Here is a 13,566-nt window from a genome sequence, read left to right on the forward strand (position 1 = left end):
TAATGAAGACACACACTGTGTAATTCCCGACAGCCATGCGTTTGGTATACTCGAATTCCTGGCTTTGTCCCATAATTTTAACCTTCCTTTCTTTATTCTCTCTTACGTATTTTTTAACCGGGACACTCACTATACGTTTCGTAACCTGTTCCCAATCTTTTCTGCATGGAGGTTGTATAACTAAGTGATCACCATCCAGTTTCAGCCACAGTCTACAGAGGTCACAGTGGACAGGCACTGCCCTTGTCATATTGTTACCCAGATGGCTAAAGTCGCGTTCCTTTCGGCTTCATTGTGATTGGAAATGGAATGAAATGAAAAACACATAACTGTCAGTGATAGCCAGGGCCTCCCTGTGTCCTGGCTGCTGGCTGCTCCACGCAGGGTTTGGCTTCACATCCCTGGGCTGGGAGGGGTGTCCTCACGGGTCTGTGGTCTGAAGCTCCCCGAGGCTGAGCCTCCTGAACTCCTGGTAAGTGTAACTCAGGCACCTTGATCAGATAAAGGCTATTTTTGCTCTGGCTCAGGTAAGCTAGATTCCATCTCAGATTACATTAAAGGAACTACCATCTTTCTTTTTTCTCTGTGTTGCTAAGGAATAGCTTTTCCTCTCAGATTGTTTTTTTTTTTTCCCTTGAAGAAGCCCCGGCCCACACAGCACTTGGTAATAATTTAAAGTGAGCTCCTATTAGAAGCATAACACTCCCCACTTCCTACTAAGAGTCATTAGGGGTCAGCAAGGTCTGTCTTTTCACTCAACACCCAAATGCTTTTTTAGAACAAAGGAGACTTCTCTTTGGCAAACACTGATTTACTGCTCAGTTTTTCCAATTATGGGCTGAGCTGCCCGCTCCCCGCCCACGAGCCAGCTAATCAGACCTTTATTAGTCTTGCTATCTCAGTCTGGGGCTTCTAGCTGAATGCTGGCATCTGGGGAGAGAGGAGGGCATGCTTTTGCTTCCCCAACTCTGATATGAGTCAAAGATTGGATTGGGCTGCTCACCTGCTGTGGGACAAAATGCATTAAGTGCCTGCCCCCCCACATCCAGAGTGTGACTGTGAGTGCGAGTGTGTTTGTGTGTGTGTGTGTGTGTGTGAGAGAGAGAGAGAGAGAGCGAGAGAGAGAGAGAATTTCCCAATGCAGGTGGGCAGGTAAGGAGTAGAGAGCTGGGCTGCAGACCCAGCTGGGAGCAGCTAACACAGGATGCGAAAGCTGTGGTCAGGCAGGCTCTCTGTGCGTTGTTCCTGCCTTCCTTTTCCCCCAGGATGCTAGGGCCATCACACCTAGGGCCATCGTCAGCTGGTGTGACCCTGGGGATTGGAGCAGGCTTCGTTTTGATATAAAACTAATTCACAAAATATTATTGTTGCTGAAAGAGCTTATTGTCTGGAAGCTGGGCTTGGAGAACCTAGCATATTGGTAGAAACACAGCTTTTCATTTTCCTTTCTTTATTTCTTTTCTTTTTCTTTTTTATTTTTTGGTGACAGACATTGCCTAGTACTTACTGAATGCTCAGACACTGAGCATTTCCTGACCTCCCAGCTAGGCTGGCTCCAGCCTGCCCTGCGTGTTTTCATAGCAAGCTCTGCCTGCTTAGATCACAGTATCCCCATTGCCCCTCTGCTAGCCTGGGTGTGTTGTGAGGACCAGAAGCCGGTCTTGTCATCCCCACATTCCCTGACACACAGGAAGCAATCGCTAAAGCTGTGTGGATGTTTGGTGAAGAGGGGGAGACAACTAGGGTATTCAATTTGCTGACTCAAGTTGTCAACAATGTTTGTCTAATTAAGTGATTTAGGCAGACTCATCCCAATGTGTACACACTTTCTAATACTGTCTCCCATACAGATCCTACTTCTCAACTCACTGCTCCCAAGACTCCCTTCTTTTTCCTCTTGACCCAGAACCTTGGGAAGCCTGGGACTCCGGACCCTAACCTAGTTCCCAGGGCTCTGAGCGATCCTAGGCCCACCCAGCTTCCACTGTCAGTGGGTATCAGGACCCTGGCGGGAGGGAGGCCCTGGGAAACTGCTGAGGTGTCTTGAACCGGAATTCAGGATGTGACTTGTGCCCTAGCATGTTGCATGATCTGGTTATTGGTTAGACACCTAAACATGTATGGTTTTCACAAATTGTGCTGACTGAATTGAAACAGAAATGGTAATACCTAGAGAGTGCCTACATTTGTGGAAACTAGTGATAATTCCAATTAACTTTTTTTAAAGGCCAGCTTGCTAAGCCTAAGATTAAAAATAATAATAATAAAAGCTTTTCTTAACAGGATCCTGAACATGCTAGTGGCACATTATACTGACTAGCTTCAGCTGATGCAGGAAAGAACAAAAAAAAAGAAGTGGGAATGGGTGACTCATCTGCTCTCAGCACAGCAATTACACAGGACACAGTCTGCAGCACAGCTCTGCTGTGCAGGGAGCGACAGGATGGGAACAAAGAACCGGGTGCTTCCGTGTATAGGGTTTGTGTCTACGTGGCCAAGTGGGCTGCGCAGGACGGTCACCCTGAAAGCCCGGCTGATGGAGATCTGGTCCTTTGAAGTTTCTGTTTTAAAAGTGAGTTCAATTATAGGGCAGTTCCCAATTTAACAGTGTCCTGTGTGAAAACCAGACTCTTAAGATTTTAAAATCTTGATGAGCAGAAACTAGGAAAATGATTTAAAAGCTGCTAGCCATTTTCAGGAGAGCACTGATTTACTTTAGACAGAAACGTTGTTGTTTTCTGAAAGCCTCTGAGTGGGCCCTTGAGTTAAACCTGTGCCAAAGCAGGTGGCCACTGTCTGAAGGGAGGAATGGGAGGCAGTCTAAAGCAGAAGTCTCACATCGACACACAGTAATCTGTGTGGTAATTATTCTTTTGGGGTGTGGTGGAGGTAGATCTGGGCCTCTGTGAGTGTGTGGCTTTTTGGCAGGGGACCCAGGGAGTAGAAAGGTGGGACACACTTTTTTCTTTGAAGGGTCATAGCAGACTAAAAGCTCAGCAGGAAGGGACCCCAAATAAGGCTGTTCTGACACCTTCTGTTTGCAGCTTTATACCAAGTATCTATGCTATATTTCTCTTCTGTTAATCTCAAAACCTTCAGTCAAGTCTTGCTCAAGATTTCAATCTGGTGGCAGTGATCATGGTGGGGAGTCAAGGAAAGGGACTCTGTTTATTCATAGGACCATGAGTTAAGACTCACAGTGAAGGTGACTTGCAGTTGACAGCTGGTGTTTTAGGGCCAGAGAGCAGTTCAATTTATGGAGCTGAGCAGCTGGTCTTCGGGTCAAGCCACACCAAGACTGATGGGCAGAAAGAATGTCTGAGGATTCTTGGTGGCGACAGAGGATGTCTCAGAAATACTTGGGAAGAGAGACTGGACTTCGTGCAGTGAGATGGGGTGGATATTCAGAGCCAGTGAAGTTTGTAGTATTCACGGCTACATGTGACTTCACAGACTGACGGGGTCCAGGACTTCTCAACTGAACAGAACTGCCCCAAGGTTTCTGGTGGCTAGGCTTGGTTCTCTAAGACTAGTAGGGTAACTCCATTATTTTCTCAGTTTTTGAACTTGCTCTGAATTTGATAGCCTCAAGATTTGGTCTGGTCTGTTTTGATGTATTGAAGTATATTTCCTGGAAACTGTTTATAAATAGGTGATTGATAGAATAGAGTTAATTAATCGCACAGCATGGCAATTAATTAACTTGGTGATGTATGGTGTGTTCTGTGCTTCTTAGCCCTAAGAAGGTAACACAGGCCTAGCATAATGCTATGACTGTTGCCTGTTCATTCTGAGCTTGTCACCACAGCTATTATTATAGAGTTATTATTCTCTGTAGGATACACTTTAGCTTACGTTTTTCCCTTTCGTTTCTAATTCTGACTTTTTCTATTTTGGAAAGGCTTATCCAGTCAGGGTCATTTGGTCCTTGAGTCTTTCTGGAGAGCAAAGTTCCTAACATGGGGACTCATTTCCAGTCACTGCCACTGCCAGAATCACCACCTCAGAGCAGGAAGGGATGATTGTTACACACGCTGTGTAACCCCTAATGTAAAATAAGAATGTTAAAGATAGCTCCTGTCTGTTGAACTCTACTTTATGCTGGGCATGTGGTGATTTAAAAAGCATGATTTCACTTAGTTCTTACCAACCTCTGTTTGATTAAGACTATGTTATTATTGAAAAAAAAAATGAGGCTAAGGTGATTTGGGTTCTTTGCCCCAGGTCAAGCAGGTGATGATTTGCAGAGCTGGGACTTAGGCCCGGGGCTGCTAAGTGCAGGACTTGCAAATGCTGGGAGGGCCGAGTGTCTTGAACAAGCATTGACTCTGCATCTGGAAAGTCAGCAGAGGGAGTCAGAAATCATACACCAGCCTTAGAGAGTCAGGTGATGGCAGCAGCACCCTTAGCAAGGCTACTGAGGAAGAGAAACAGAACTTGCTAAAATACAGGACTGAGTCAGTCACTGTATTTGTGTCACATTAATATAAAATTACAGTCTGATCCACACCTTGGGGATACAGGATGTGAAAAAGTAGGAAGCACGACACAAGTTAATAAGAGTCACTGTTTTTGGCTGGTTTCCTCATATAAATTACCATATTCTAGTGCAACAGTCCAGAACCTCCCACTTCCCCAGTAGCTTCTTTTCTATTCTACTCTGGTCTCTGCGTCATTCTTGGTAACATTTGCTCCATCTCATAAACATGGTGCACCCCCAAGGGAGTTGGTGAAGAAGAGGGATTCAGAAGTTCAAGACCACTGTGTAGTTTCTTAGAGTAGGGCAGAGTGCGGAACGTTTCAGGCCAGCCACATCATCTGTACCTAAAGGCCAAGGCCGCCCCTTATACTGCCAGGTGCAAGGACCTGAGGTTGAAATCATCTTATGTTATTATTATTTTAAAAAATTGTACATGAAAGGAGTGGAAGATGAACACTACATATCTACCCCATGGGAAGATGAAAGTGACTCTGGAGCAGGTTGTTTGTTAGAAATATATTAATGTTTAACACCTGATACTCACTAGAGGAACCCCAGGGAAGAAACTCACGAAGTGTTACAGGAATATAAGCAGTGATGTATTAGCGTCTTGGCACCCTGTTGGTTTATGTAACACTAGATTTTTTAAAGAGTTCTCAGGGATGTGAAAAATAAAGTATTAAAAAAAAGACTTGAATAGAAATTACTCATATTGATTACACACACACACACACACACACACGTACCTCAATTTAATTCTTGGAAAGCATACTGATCGTGAATGATATCTGTAACTGTCGTTTTTGGTATTCACGGGCTGATTACATCTCACCTGCCATCATGAATCCTGCTGAGTCCTGTAATGGTCTCCGTTAACTAGGTAGTCTCTGAAAAGCCACAGCCGCTGGAGGGTTGAAAATTTGGTAGCTTCAGGTGCCAGAGTCCTACCGTCCAGATGGGAAGTCATTAAGAAAACAACAACACAAAACCCAACAACTGGTGGTTTCAGGGAGGTCTAGTTTGGTTTATTTTTACCCCACAGGGAAGAGGTGGCATCTGCTCTATGAGGACTGCACAGGGCGCGCTAATTGTTTAGTTGTTGGTCCCGCCCACTTTCCCGTCCCTCCTAGACTGTGGGCTCCTCAAGGGCAGGACTGAGCTTTTCCACTGTATCTCCTGCACTTGGAACTTCACCTGGAACATCAGCCCCTCAGTAAACACTTGGTCAACAACTATGGGAAAATAATGAATGAACTTTCTGCCCCTGTCTCTGTCAAAATTATACAGCACTAATTGGATTTTTAAAATGGAGGTATTCCTTTTACCCTGTACCTGCTACACTCTTATCCGTCTAAGGGCACCAAAAGCACTTAGAAGCTACATTTTGCTAAAGGGTCATTTCCAGAATTAGCCTTAGGCTCTGTTCACTTGAAGCAGATGTGACCTTCCTAAGAGCCAGAAACAACTGAATTTATTTCAACTGGATTGGGGGTAGGGAGAGGAGAATAATCCATGCAGTGTCAGCCAACTAATTAAAATAAAAGATGGATTTACACCTATGTTTAGGGCCCTTCAGAAGAAAATTTCAGTGTAGATTCAAGTTGCTTTTAGTATTATCTTGAGGCACTTGATTCAACCTTCTCAAGCTTAAACTGTCACTTACCTATCCTTTGTCAGCTTTCACTGGAATATCTTTTGATTATAGATCCATTTTATAGATTTCAGGCAACAAACCCCCTAAAATTGTTCTGAAACATTTCTAGAGACCAAATCTCTAACCTCCTGTTGAATTTCTGCTATGGTTCCTGATATCTCAGTCCCTTCTTAAAAAATTGAGATACAATTGACATATAACATTGTACAAGTTTAAGATATACAGTGTATTGATTTGATGCATTTATATGTTGTACTGTGATTAGCACCGTAGCATCAATTATCACCTTTATCATGTAACATAATTATCCTGTTTTTGTGTGTGAGAATAGTGAAGATCTAGTCTCTTAGCAACTTGGAAGTTTATAATATAGTATTGTTAACTATAATCTTTAAAAAATCATTTTATTTTTTTTCATTACCATTTATCCCTCTTATACTCTCTTCCACCTCCACCCATCCACTCCCCCCCCCACCCCCCGCCACCCTGCCGTCACCACGCTGTTGTCTGTGGTTGACTACAATCTTTATGCTGTGCATTAGATCTCTGGGACTTATTCATTTTCTAACTGCAAGTTTGTACCCTTTAACAACATTTTTCCAATTCCCCCACTCCCAGCCCCTGGTAACCTCCAGCCTGCTCTGTTTCTATGAGTTTAGCTGGTCTTATAGTCCACATAGAAAGTGATATTATGCAGTATTTGTCTTTCTCTGTTTGGCTGCCTCACTTAGCATAATGTCCTCAAGGTCCATCCGTGTGGTCGCAAATAGCAGGATTTCCTTCTTTCTTATGGCTGAATAATATTTCATTATAGATCTATTGAATGATTGAAAGATCAATTGATAGATAGATGATAGATAGAAAGATAGATGCCACATCTTTATGCATTAGTCCTCTCAGTCTTGCCTTGATTGTGAAGCCAATCCTGATGTGCTTGCCAAAACCTGACCATTGCTCTCATCCTGGAGGTATAGACCTCCTCTGACCCTCACTCCCCTGCCTGGAGTCCTGCTTTGAAGAAGATGGACTCTCTTGGTTCCCAGAATTTGCTGCCCACTTGGTTGCTAGTAGTGGCACTGCCCAGTCTCCAACCATGGGGAGAGCTGATGCTTGTGTGTGTCCACGTTGCCTTGAATATTGTAGTTGAATTGGGGGTCACCTTTTAGGCATTAGCTCTGAAGTTGAATCAGGCTCACATGCAAAAACCATGCCACCCTCTTTCAGGAGTCTCTGCCACCCAGTAGCCCACGTGGTTATACTAGCTCTCCATTTGAGTTGGAAGAAACCAATGATTAAATGAGATATTTCGATTATGTAACTATTTCAGTGAGCTCTACCCCTCCATTCCCATCATTTTTCTTATCACCATGGAGAACTTAAATTATTATTTTTTGTTTTCATCTAACTGTTTTACTAGTTGTTGCAGAGAGAGAGAGACAAAAGAATCTGCTGTTCAGCTCTATAATTGCCCTGAAAATGAATCCAAGCCGAGTTGGCTGGTCTATTCTTGGTAAAGTTTAATTCTTGTGTTTTTGTCGTGGTTATAAATGAATGATCCATTTGAAACTAGGAAGGGTTAGAAGTTCAGGATGAGGGAGGGAAATGGGGGGTGGAGGCCAAACATGTTGCCAATACAGGACTTAATTTCCCCAGCAGAAGAGCCGTGGCTGTGGGTGACATGGGCAGAATGAATTTTAAAAGAAAGCAAACAAGTGGAGACACAATTTGGGAGATTGAATTTGGTTTTATTTGTTTTGTGTGCACAATGAGATTGTGTGGGAAACAGAGACATTATCCATGAAGGTAATTTATGTTGCTTCCTTCCATCAATTACATCCTGTGAGCTGCGAGTGGAATTGCCTTCCCTTGAGTTACAGTGGTCTTTGCACTGCCTGTCAGCATAGAAATGACTCTCTGGAGTAATTTCATAACCTGCACTGACAAAGAGATAATTCATACCGTGCTGCCTTTTGTGGGGGCTTTAAAAAAAAACAAAGCATGTACCATTTCACAGTTATTTTTAAAAATTTGACCAAGGAAAAGAAAAAATACATTTCTCCTTCCCACTAATTTATAAAACCAATAGACCTAAGGCTTCCAAGCCTTACAGAAAACAAAACAAAACAAAACTTGAAGTCCTCAGACCATAGTTTTTGCATATGAAAAGTGGCAGGATTGAACTCCATCATTCCCAAGTTAAATTTCCACCTTCCAAAGTCTCAGAATCTCTGGGTCTGGGTTTTATTTTTTCATAGGAATGTGACGGCTGAATGAAAAAAAAAAAAAAAGTTTATCCGGAGGCTTAAAAAAAGCCAAATATAATCAACATATTATATTAGTTTTAGGTGTACAACTTCGTGATGTGACATTTGTGTACATTGGGAAATGATCACCTTGGTAAGTCTTTTTGCCATCTGTCACCGTACAAAGTTAATGCGGCTTATTGACTACATTCCCCATGCTGTACATGATATCCCCATGACATTTATTTTATATCTGGAAGTTGTACCTCTTGATCCCCTTCACCCGTTGCCCTCTGGCCACCACCAATCTGTTCTCTGTGTCTATAAGTCTGGTTTTGTTTTGTTTTGTTTTGTTTTGTTTTAGATTCCACGTGTAAGAGAAGGCATGCGGTATTTGTCTTTCTCTGACATATTTCACGTAGTATAATCCTTGAAGGCGTTTCTTTAGTTGGTACCTCCTTTACTGCAGATAGCTTCCATCGGATTCCGGCTGACCTTCTTTCTCCGTGTATTCTGGCAGGAATGATGGAGATGAATACTGGAAGGAAGTGTGTCATTTAAGGAGGGTCTGGGCTTCACAGAGGGTCCCCTCAACAGCAGGAGGGAGACAAGAAGGTAAAGAGAGGAGCTCATACTTTTATGTGACTGAGGACTGGGGCCAGGACACAGGCACCAGTGCAATCACCTAATGGGAAAGCACCCCCCAAAAATCGGTCATAACAAGAACCAGGAGATCCCAGGAGCAAGGCCAAGGTGCCAACAGCCTGGGACTGATGTTGATAAAGGAGGCAGTATGTTGATCTGCCTTCGTCCCCCACTTTCTGCGTGACCCAACTAGCAGGCAGTCTGCCCTGGGGGTGGACAGGAGATTATTACTGGAAGCAGCTAACGGTGGAGTCCCAGGGGGAACAGATCCCTTCTCCTGGCCCAACTGATGTCCACTGGAGGGAAATACATTGTCTGGCGTCTTGGGATGGATCCCGAGCTGCCCAGTTTATTGACCCATGAGCTCGTCATATTGGCTACTCTTTGTCCCTTAGGCACTTGTGTTTCCAAACAAACCTTGCACATTCCCTTCTCTGTCAGAGTATTTAGAATTTTTAGAGGCCTCAAGCACTCTAACTTTTGGGTTCTTTCAAGCATATTATAATTCATAATTTGCTTATGAAATTGAATACATGATTAATTTACATTTGGCCATGCTTTCTAAGTAATCAGCTGGCAGACTTGGAAATTGTTGTACAATGAGAAAATCTAATGTAACATGTAAATTATTTTCAGTGATCATAAAATTTTATGGATTATAAATTTAACAAAGAAGGAAGTTGATATAGTGTTGTTTGACTATTTACCAAATTGTTTTTTTTTTTTTTTAATGTTCTGGGATCAAAATTTCTTTAGCACATGGAGCTTCTCAATGCCCTCAACCAAAGCTCACCAAGAACACACCTGCACTTGAACAAGGTACAGTGAGGGAGAATATGCACCATGGGGAACCATGGGGCATCTCAGCAGAGGGTGATTGAAAGGACCTCTTCTAGAATTGGGCTGGTGTTAGGTGATTGGGGAGAGAGTTCAGGGAAGTGGAGATTTGATTTGGGTTGGGTGTTACCAGGATGTGGGGTAATTCTGGTTAGGTATCTTCATAAATTTGTCTAGAAAGAAGGCAGACTAATCAAGGCTGATTGTAATTGGTAGAATAGCCAAGGTCAGTCAGTACAGGGGGATGTTTGATAGGTTTTAGCTTGGACAATGTCATTGTCCAAGCTAAATGTGTATTGTCTGTGTTTTGAAAAATTGCAGAGAGGTCTTGTTTGGTCTTGTTTGGTCTTGTTCCATGTTGCTTACACAGTGGCCTTGTCTGATGTTGGTGTTCTGTGAAATTGTGAATGTTCGACAGGAGAACACCATGGTCTAGCTGATAGCACCAGGTTAGCTCCTGGATGCCTTGGGCTGCTTTTCTCTTTTTCAAGCTAAACATGTTTTCAGATTCCAAACATTTCATGGGCTGTTGAAAAGCATGTAGGCTGTGGGTGTAGATTCTGTTCCAATAGTTTCTACAGGATAAAATGGCTTTGTCTCCACTGCAGGCTTTTCTAAGGCCCTTCCTGTATGGGCGTCCTTTATACAACTTTCTGTGACCCTTTCCATGAATATGAAGGATTTGGAGCACTGACTGGAGAACAGGTGGGAGGTGCAGGGATGTCCTGCTGTGTGCTCATCTGGAGGGGATGGGAAGAGTGAGTTGGTTTTCTGTGTGCTGGGGAGAGATGTGGCCCTGACCCTGGCCTGCTATGTCGGGTGGGGGTGAGAGGTAGGTTAACAGAAGCTAGGATACAGCTAAGCCCTTATAACAACAGGACACACTTTTTCTGCATTACTGTCTTCTGTTTTGACAGAGAACAAAAGTCCCAGCATGTTCCTCTATGTCATAAAGCATGCCAAGAACATTATTAGAAGCAGGATCCTTGGTTCTGGGTTTTCATCTATCCCCTTCTTTTTTTTTATCTGCCATTTAGAATTCCTAGAAACTTTAGTGTTTATAGCACTTCTTGTCACTTGTCCTCTCCTCCACTTTTTATTTTGAAACTTTTCAAGCCTTCATGGGAGCTGAAAGACTGAACCCAGAGTACATTTTACCCAGATTCACCAAATGTTAACATTTTGTTACCCGTGTTCTTTTTCTGCCAAATCATTTGAAAGTAAGTCTTAGACATGACATTTCACCCCTAAACACTTCAACGTATTTCTCCTAAGAACAGGGCCATATTCTCCTATATGATCACAATACTATGTCTGTAGGTATGAATGTGTATATATGCAGTATAGAGATCTTTCTTCTGAGCCAGGTGAGCATAAGTAGTCAACATGATGCTCCATCCCCCATGAATATTTTAGTGTGTATTTCCTATAGACAACAATATTCTCTACAGACCCACAACCTAGTCACCAACATCAAGAAATTAACTAATTGATTACTACCTTTTAATACTCATATTCCATTCAGGTTTCTCTAGTTGGCCCAATTATGTGCTTTATAGCAGAAGGATCTAGTCTAGAATTAGTTGTCATGTCTATTCAATTCCTTCAGTTTGTGACAGTTTCTTATTCTTTCTTTCACTTTCATGACTTTCACACTTTTGAAGTTCCCAGGCAGGTGTCTTTGCAGGGCATCCCCTCAATGGGATCATCTGATGTTTCCTCCTGATGAAATGTGGGTGATGCATCTTGGGCAGAGAAATCTCAGAAGTGATTCAGGACTCTTCTCATTGTGTGCTGTTAGGTGGGGCATAATTTTAATTTATTCCATTATTTGCAATATTCACTTTGACATTTTTTTTTTTTCATCACTGTGTGGTTGCCTCTCTCACTCATGCCCCCAAATGGGGACCTGATGTGCAACCTAGTAATGTGCCCTGACTGGGAATCAAACCAGCTACACTTGGCTTGCAGGCTGATGCTCAATACACTGAGCCAAAGCATCCAGGGCTTCACTTTGACAATTTGATCAGGTTGGTGTTCACCAGTCTTCTCAAATGTGTGTGTACTCTTTCCCTTTTGTAATTAATATGTTTTTATTATTTTTGGTGGGGAGATACTTTGAAGCTATTTAAATATTCTTTATCAAATTTTCAATTTCTTTCTTTTCTCCTTTTGTTTTCTCTCCTTCTTTCCTTCCTTCCTTCCTTTCTTCCTTCTTTCCTTCCTTCCTTCCTTCCTTCCTTCCTTCCTTCCTTCCTTCTTTCCTTCTTTCCTTCTATATATCAGTATGGACTCATGGATTCTTATTTTATTCAATGGGATATAATCCATTACTATCCTCATTTATTTGATGCTCAAATTGCCTACTATTTGGCCAAGTGGAGCTCCTTCATGCTGGTTTCTGGATCCTTTTTGATATGTCTCATGATTCTTTGAGCCTTTCCTTTCTTACCTGCAGAACGAGAGATGTTTCTGTATTACTTTACCTGCCCGAGCCCTGGAATCAGCCATTTTCCCAAAGAGCCTGGCTTCTTTTTAGTGAAAGATGGCATTTAGACATCAAAATCTGCATGCAGTGTGTGCTAAATGATCTTGGTGAGTCATTGCTTCCAGGCCCTCTTAGTGACAGAGTTAGGAAATAAAAGTATGCATATACTATATATATATATATATATATATATATATATATATATCGTCGGCAGCCGTCCGTCTCCAGAGACGATGGTGTAGCTTCCTAAGAGCTGAAGCTACAGAGCCTGGGCAGGGTGATATGGAGGGTCTGCTGTTGCCCATGCAGCAGACCTCCCCTCTCTTCGCAGCTGAAGGGTCCAAGGGAAAGACGGAGTCAATACAGCTTGGCTTCAGGTGCGCTGCAGGAGTTGCCGGTGTTGACTACAACGTCAAACCGCCTTAGGGACTCCGGCTCCGAAGGCAGCGGAGGTTTTTTGGAGTCAGAGTTTTCCTTCTCTGAATATATATATATACACACACATACATATATATATACACACACACACATTATTTTTATTTCATATTACATGTATTTATATGCATATTAAAAAACAATGATTTCATACTGTTATCTCTAATTCAATCCAACACCACAGGATTCGTTCTAGTTTTCTCTCTTTCCATATTTGTATCTCTTTTCTGACTATGAAAAACATAGCTCTCATCTTCCTTAATGTATTTTCCTGTTTTATTAAGCCCCCATTGTAGCCAACTTGCTCTACTGCTATTGCCACCTGCCCCTGTGGGGATGCCTTCTTGGCCCAGATTAGGCTCCAACACCTTGTGTTAAGTTGCTCTCCCATTAGGATGCCTCTTGCCTTTGTTTGGGCTGCAACAAGCCCTGATGTACTGCCTTCCCATGTGGGTGTCCTCACCCTGCCCAGACTCTGCCCCTCTGTCCCTCCGGACTGCCCCTCTGCCTTGCCTGGGTTTGGATACCTTGTGCCAGGCTACCTTCCTCACCCTACTTGGGTAAGTCTGACTTATAGAAAGCAGGGTGGCTTCCTGAACTGATTACTATAGAAAATGGGTTGGTCTTCTGGGCTAGTTGCCGCCGATTGTGGGTCAGAGTTCTATTTTTATAGATTGTTTGAAAATTGTTCATTTGTATATTTAATCTCTCAGTAAATTGACACCTGATGAGCCTGCTCCTCACTATCTCTCTGTATCAGTCAGGGTTCTAATAGAATGTGTCT

This window comes from Furipterus horrens, unplaced genomic scaffold (assembly GCF_987537825.1).
Source record: "Furipterus horrens unplaced genomic scaffold, mFurHor1.1.pri manual_scaffold_12, whole genome shotgun sequence".
Taxonomy (NCBI): Eukaryota; Metazoa; Chordata; class Mammalia; order Chiroptera; family Furipteridae; genus Furipterus; species Furipterus horrens.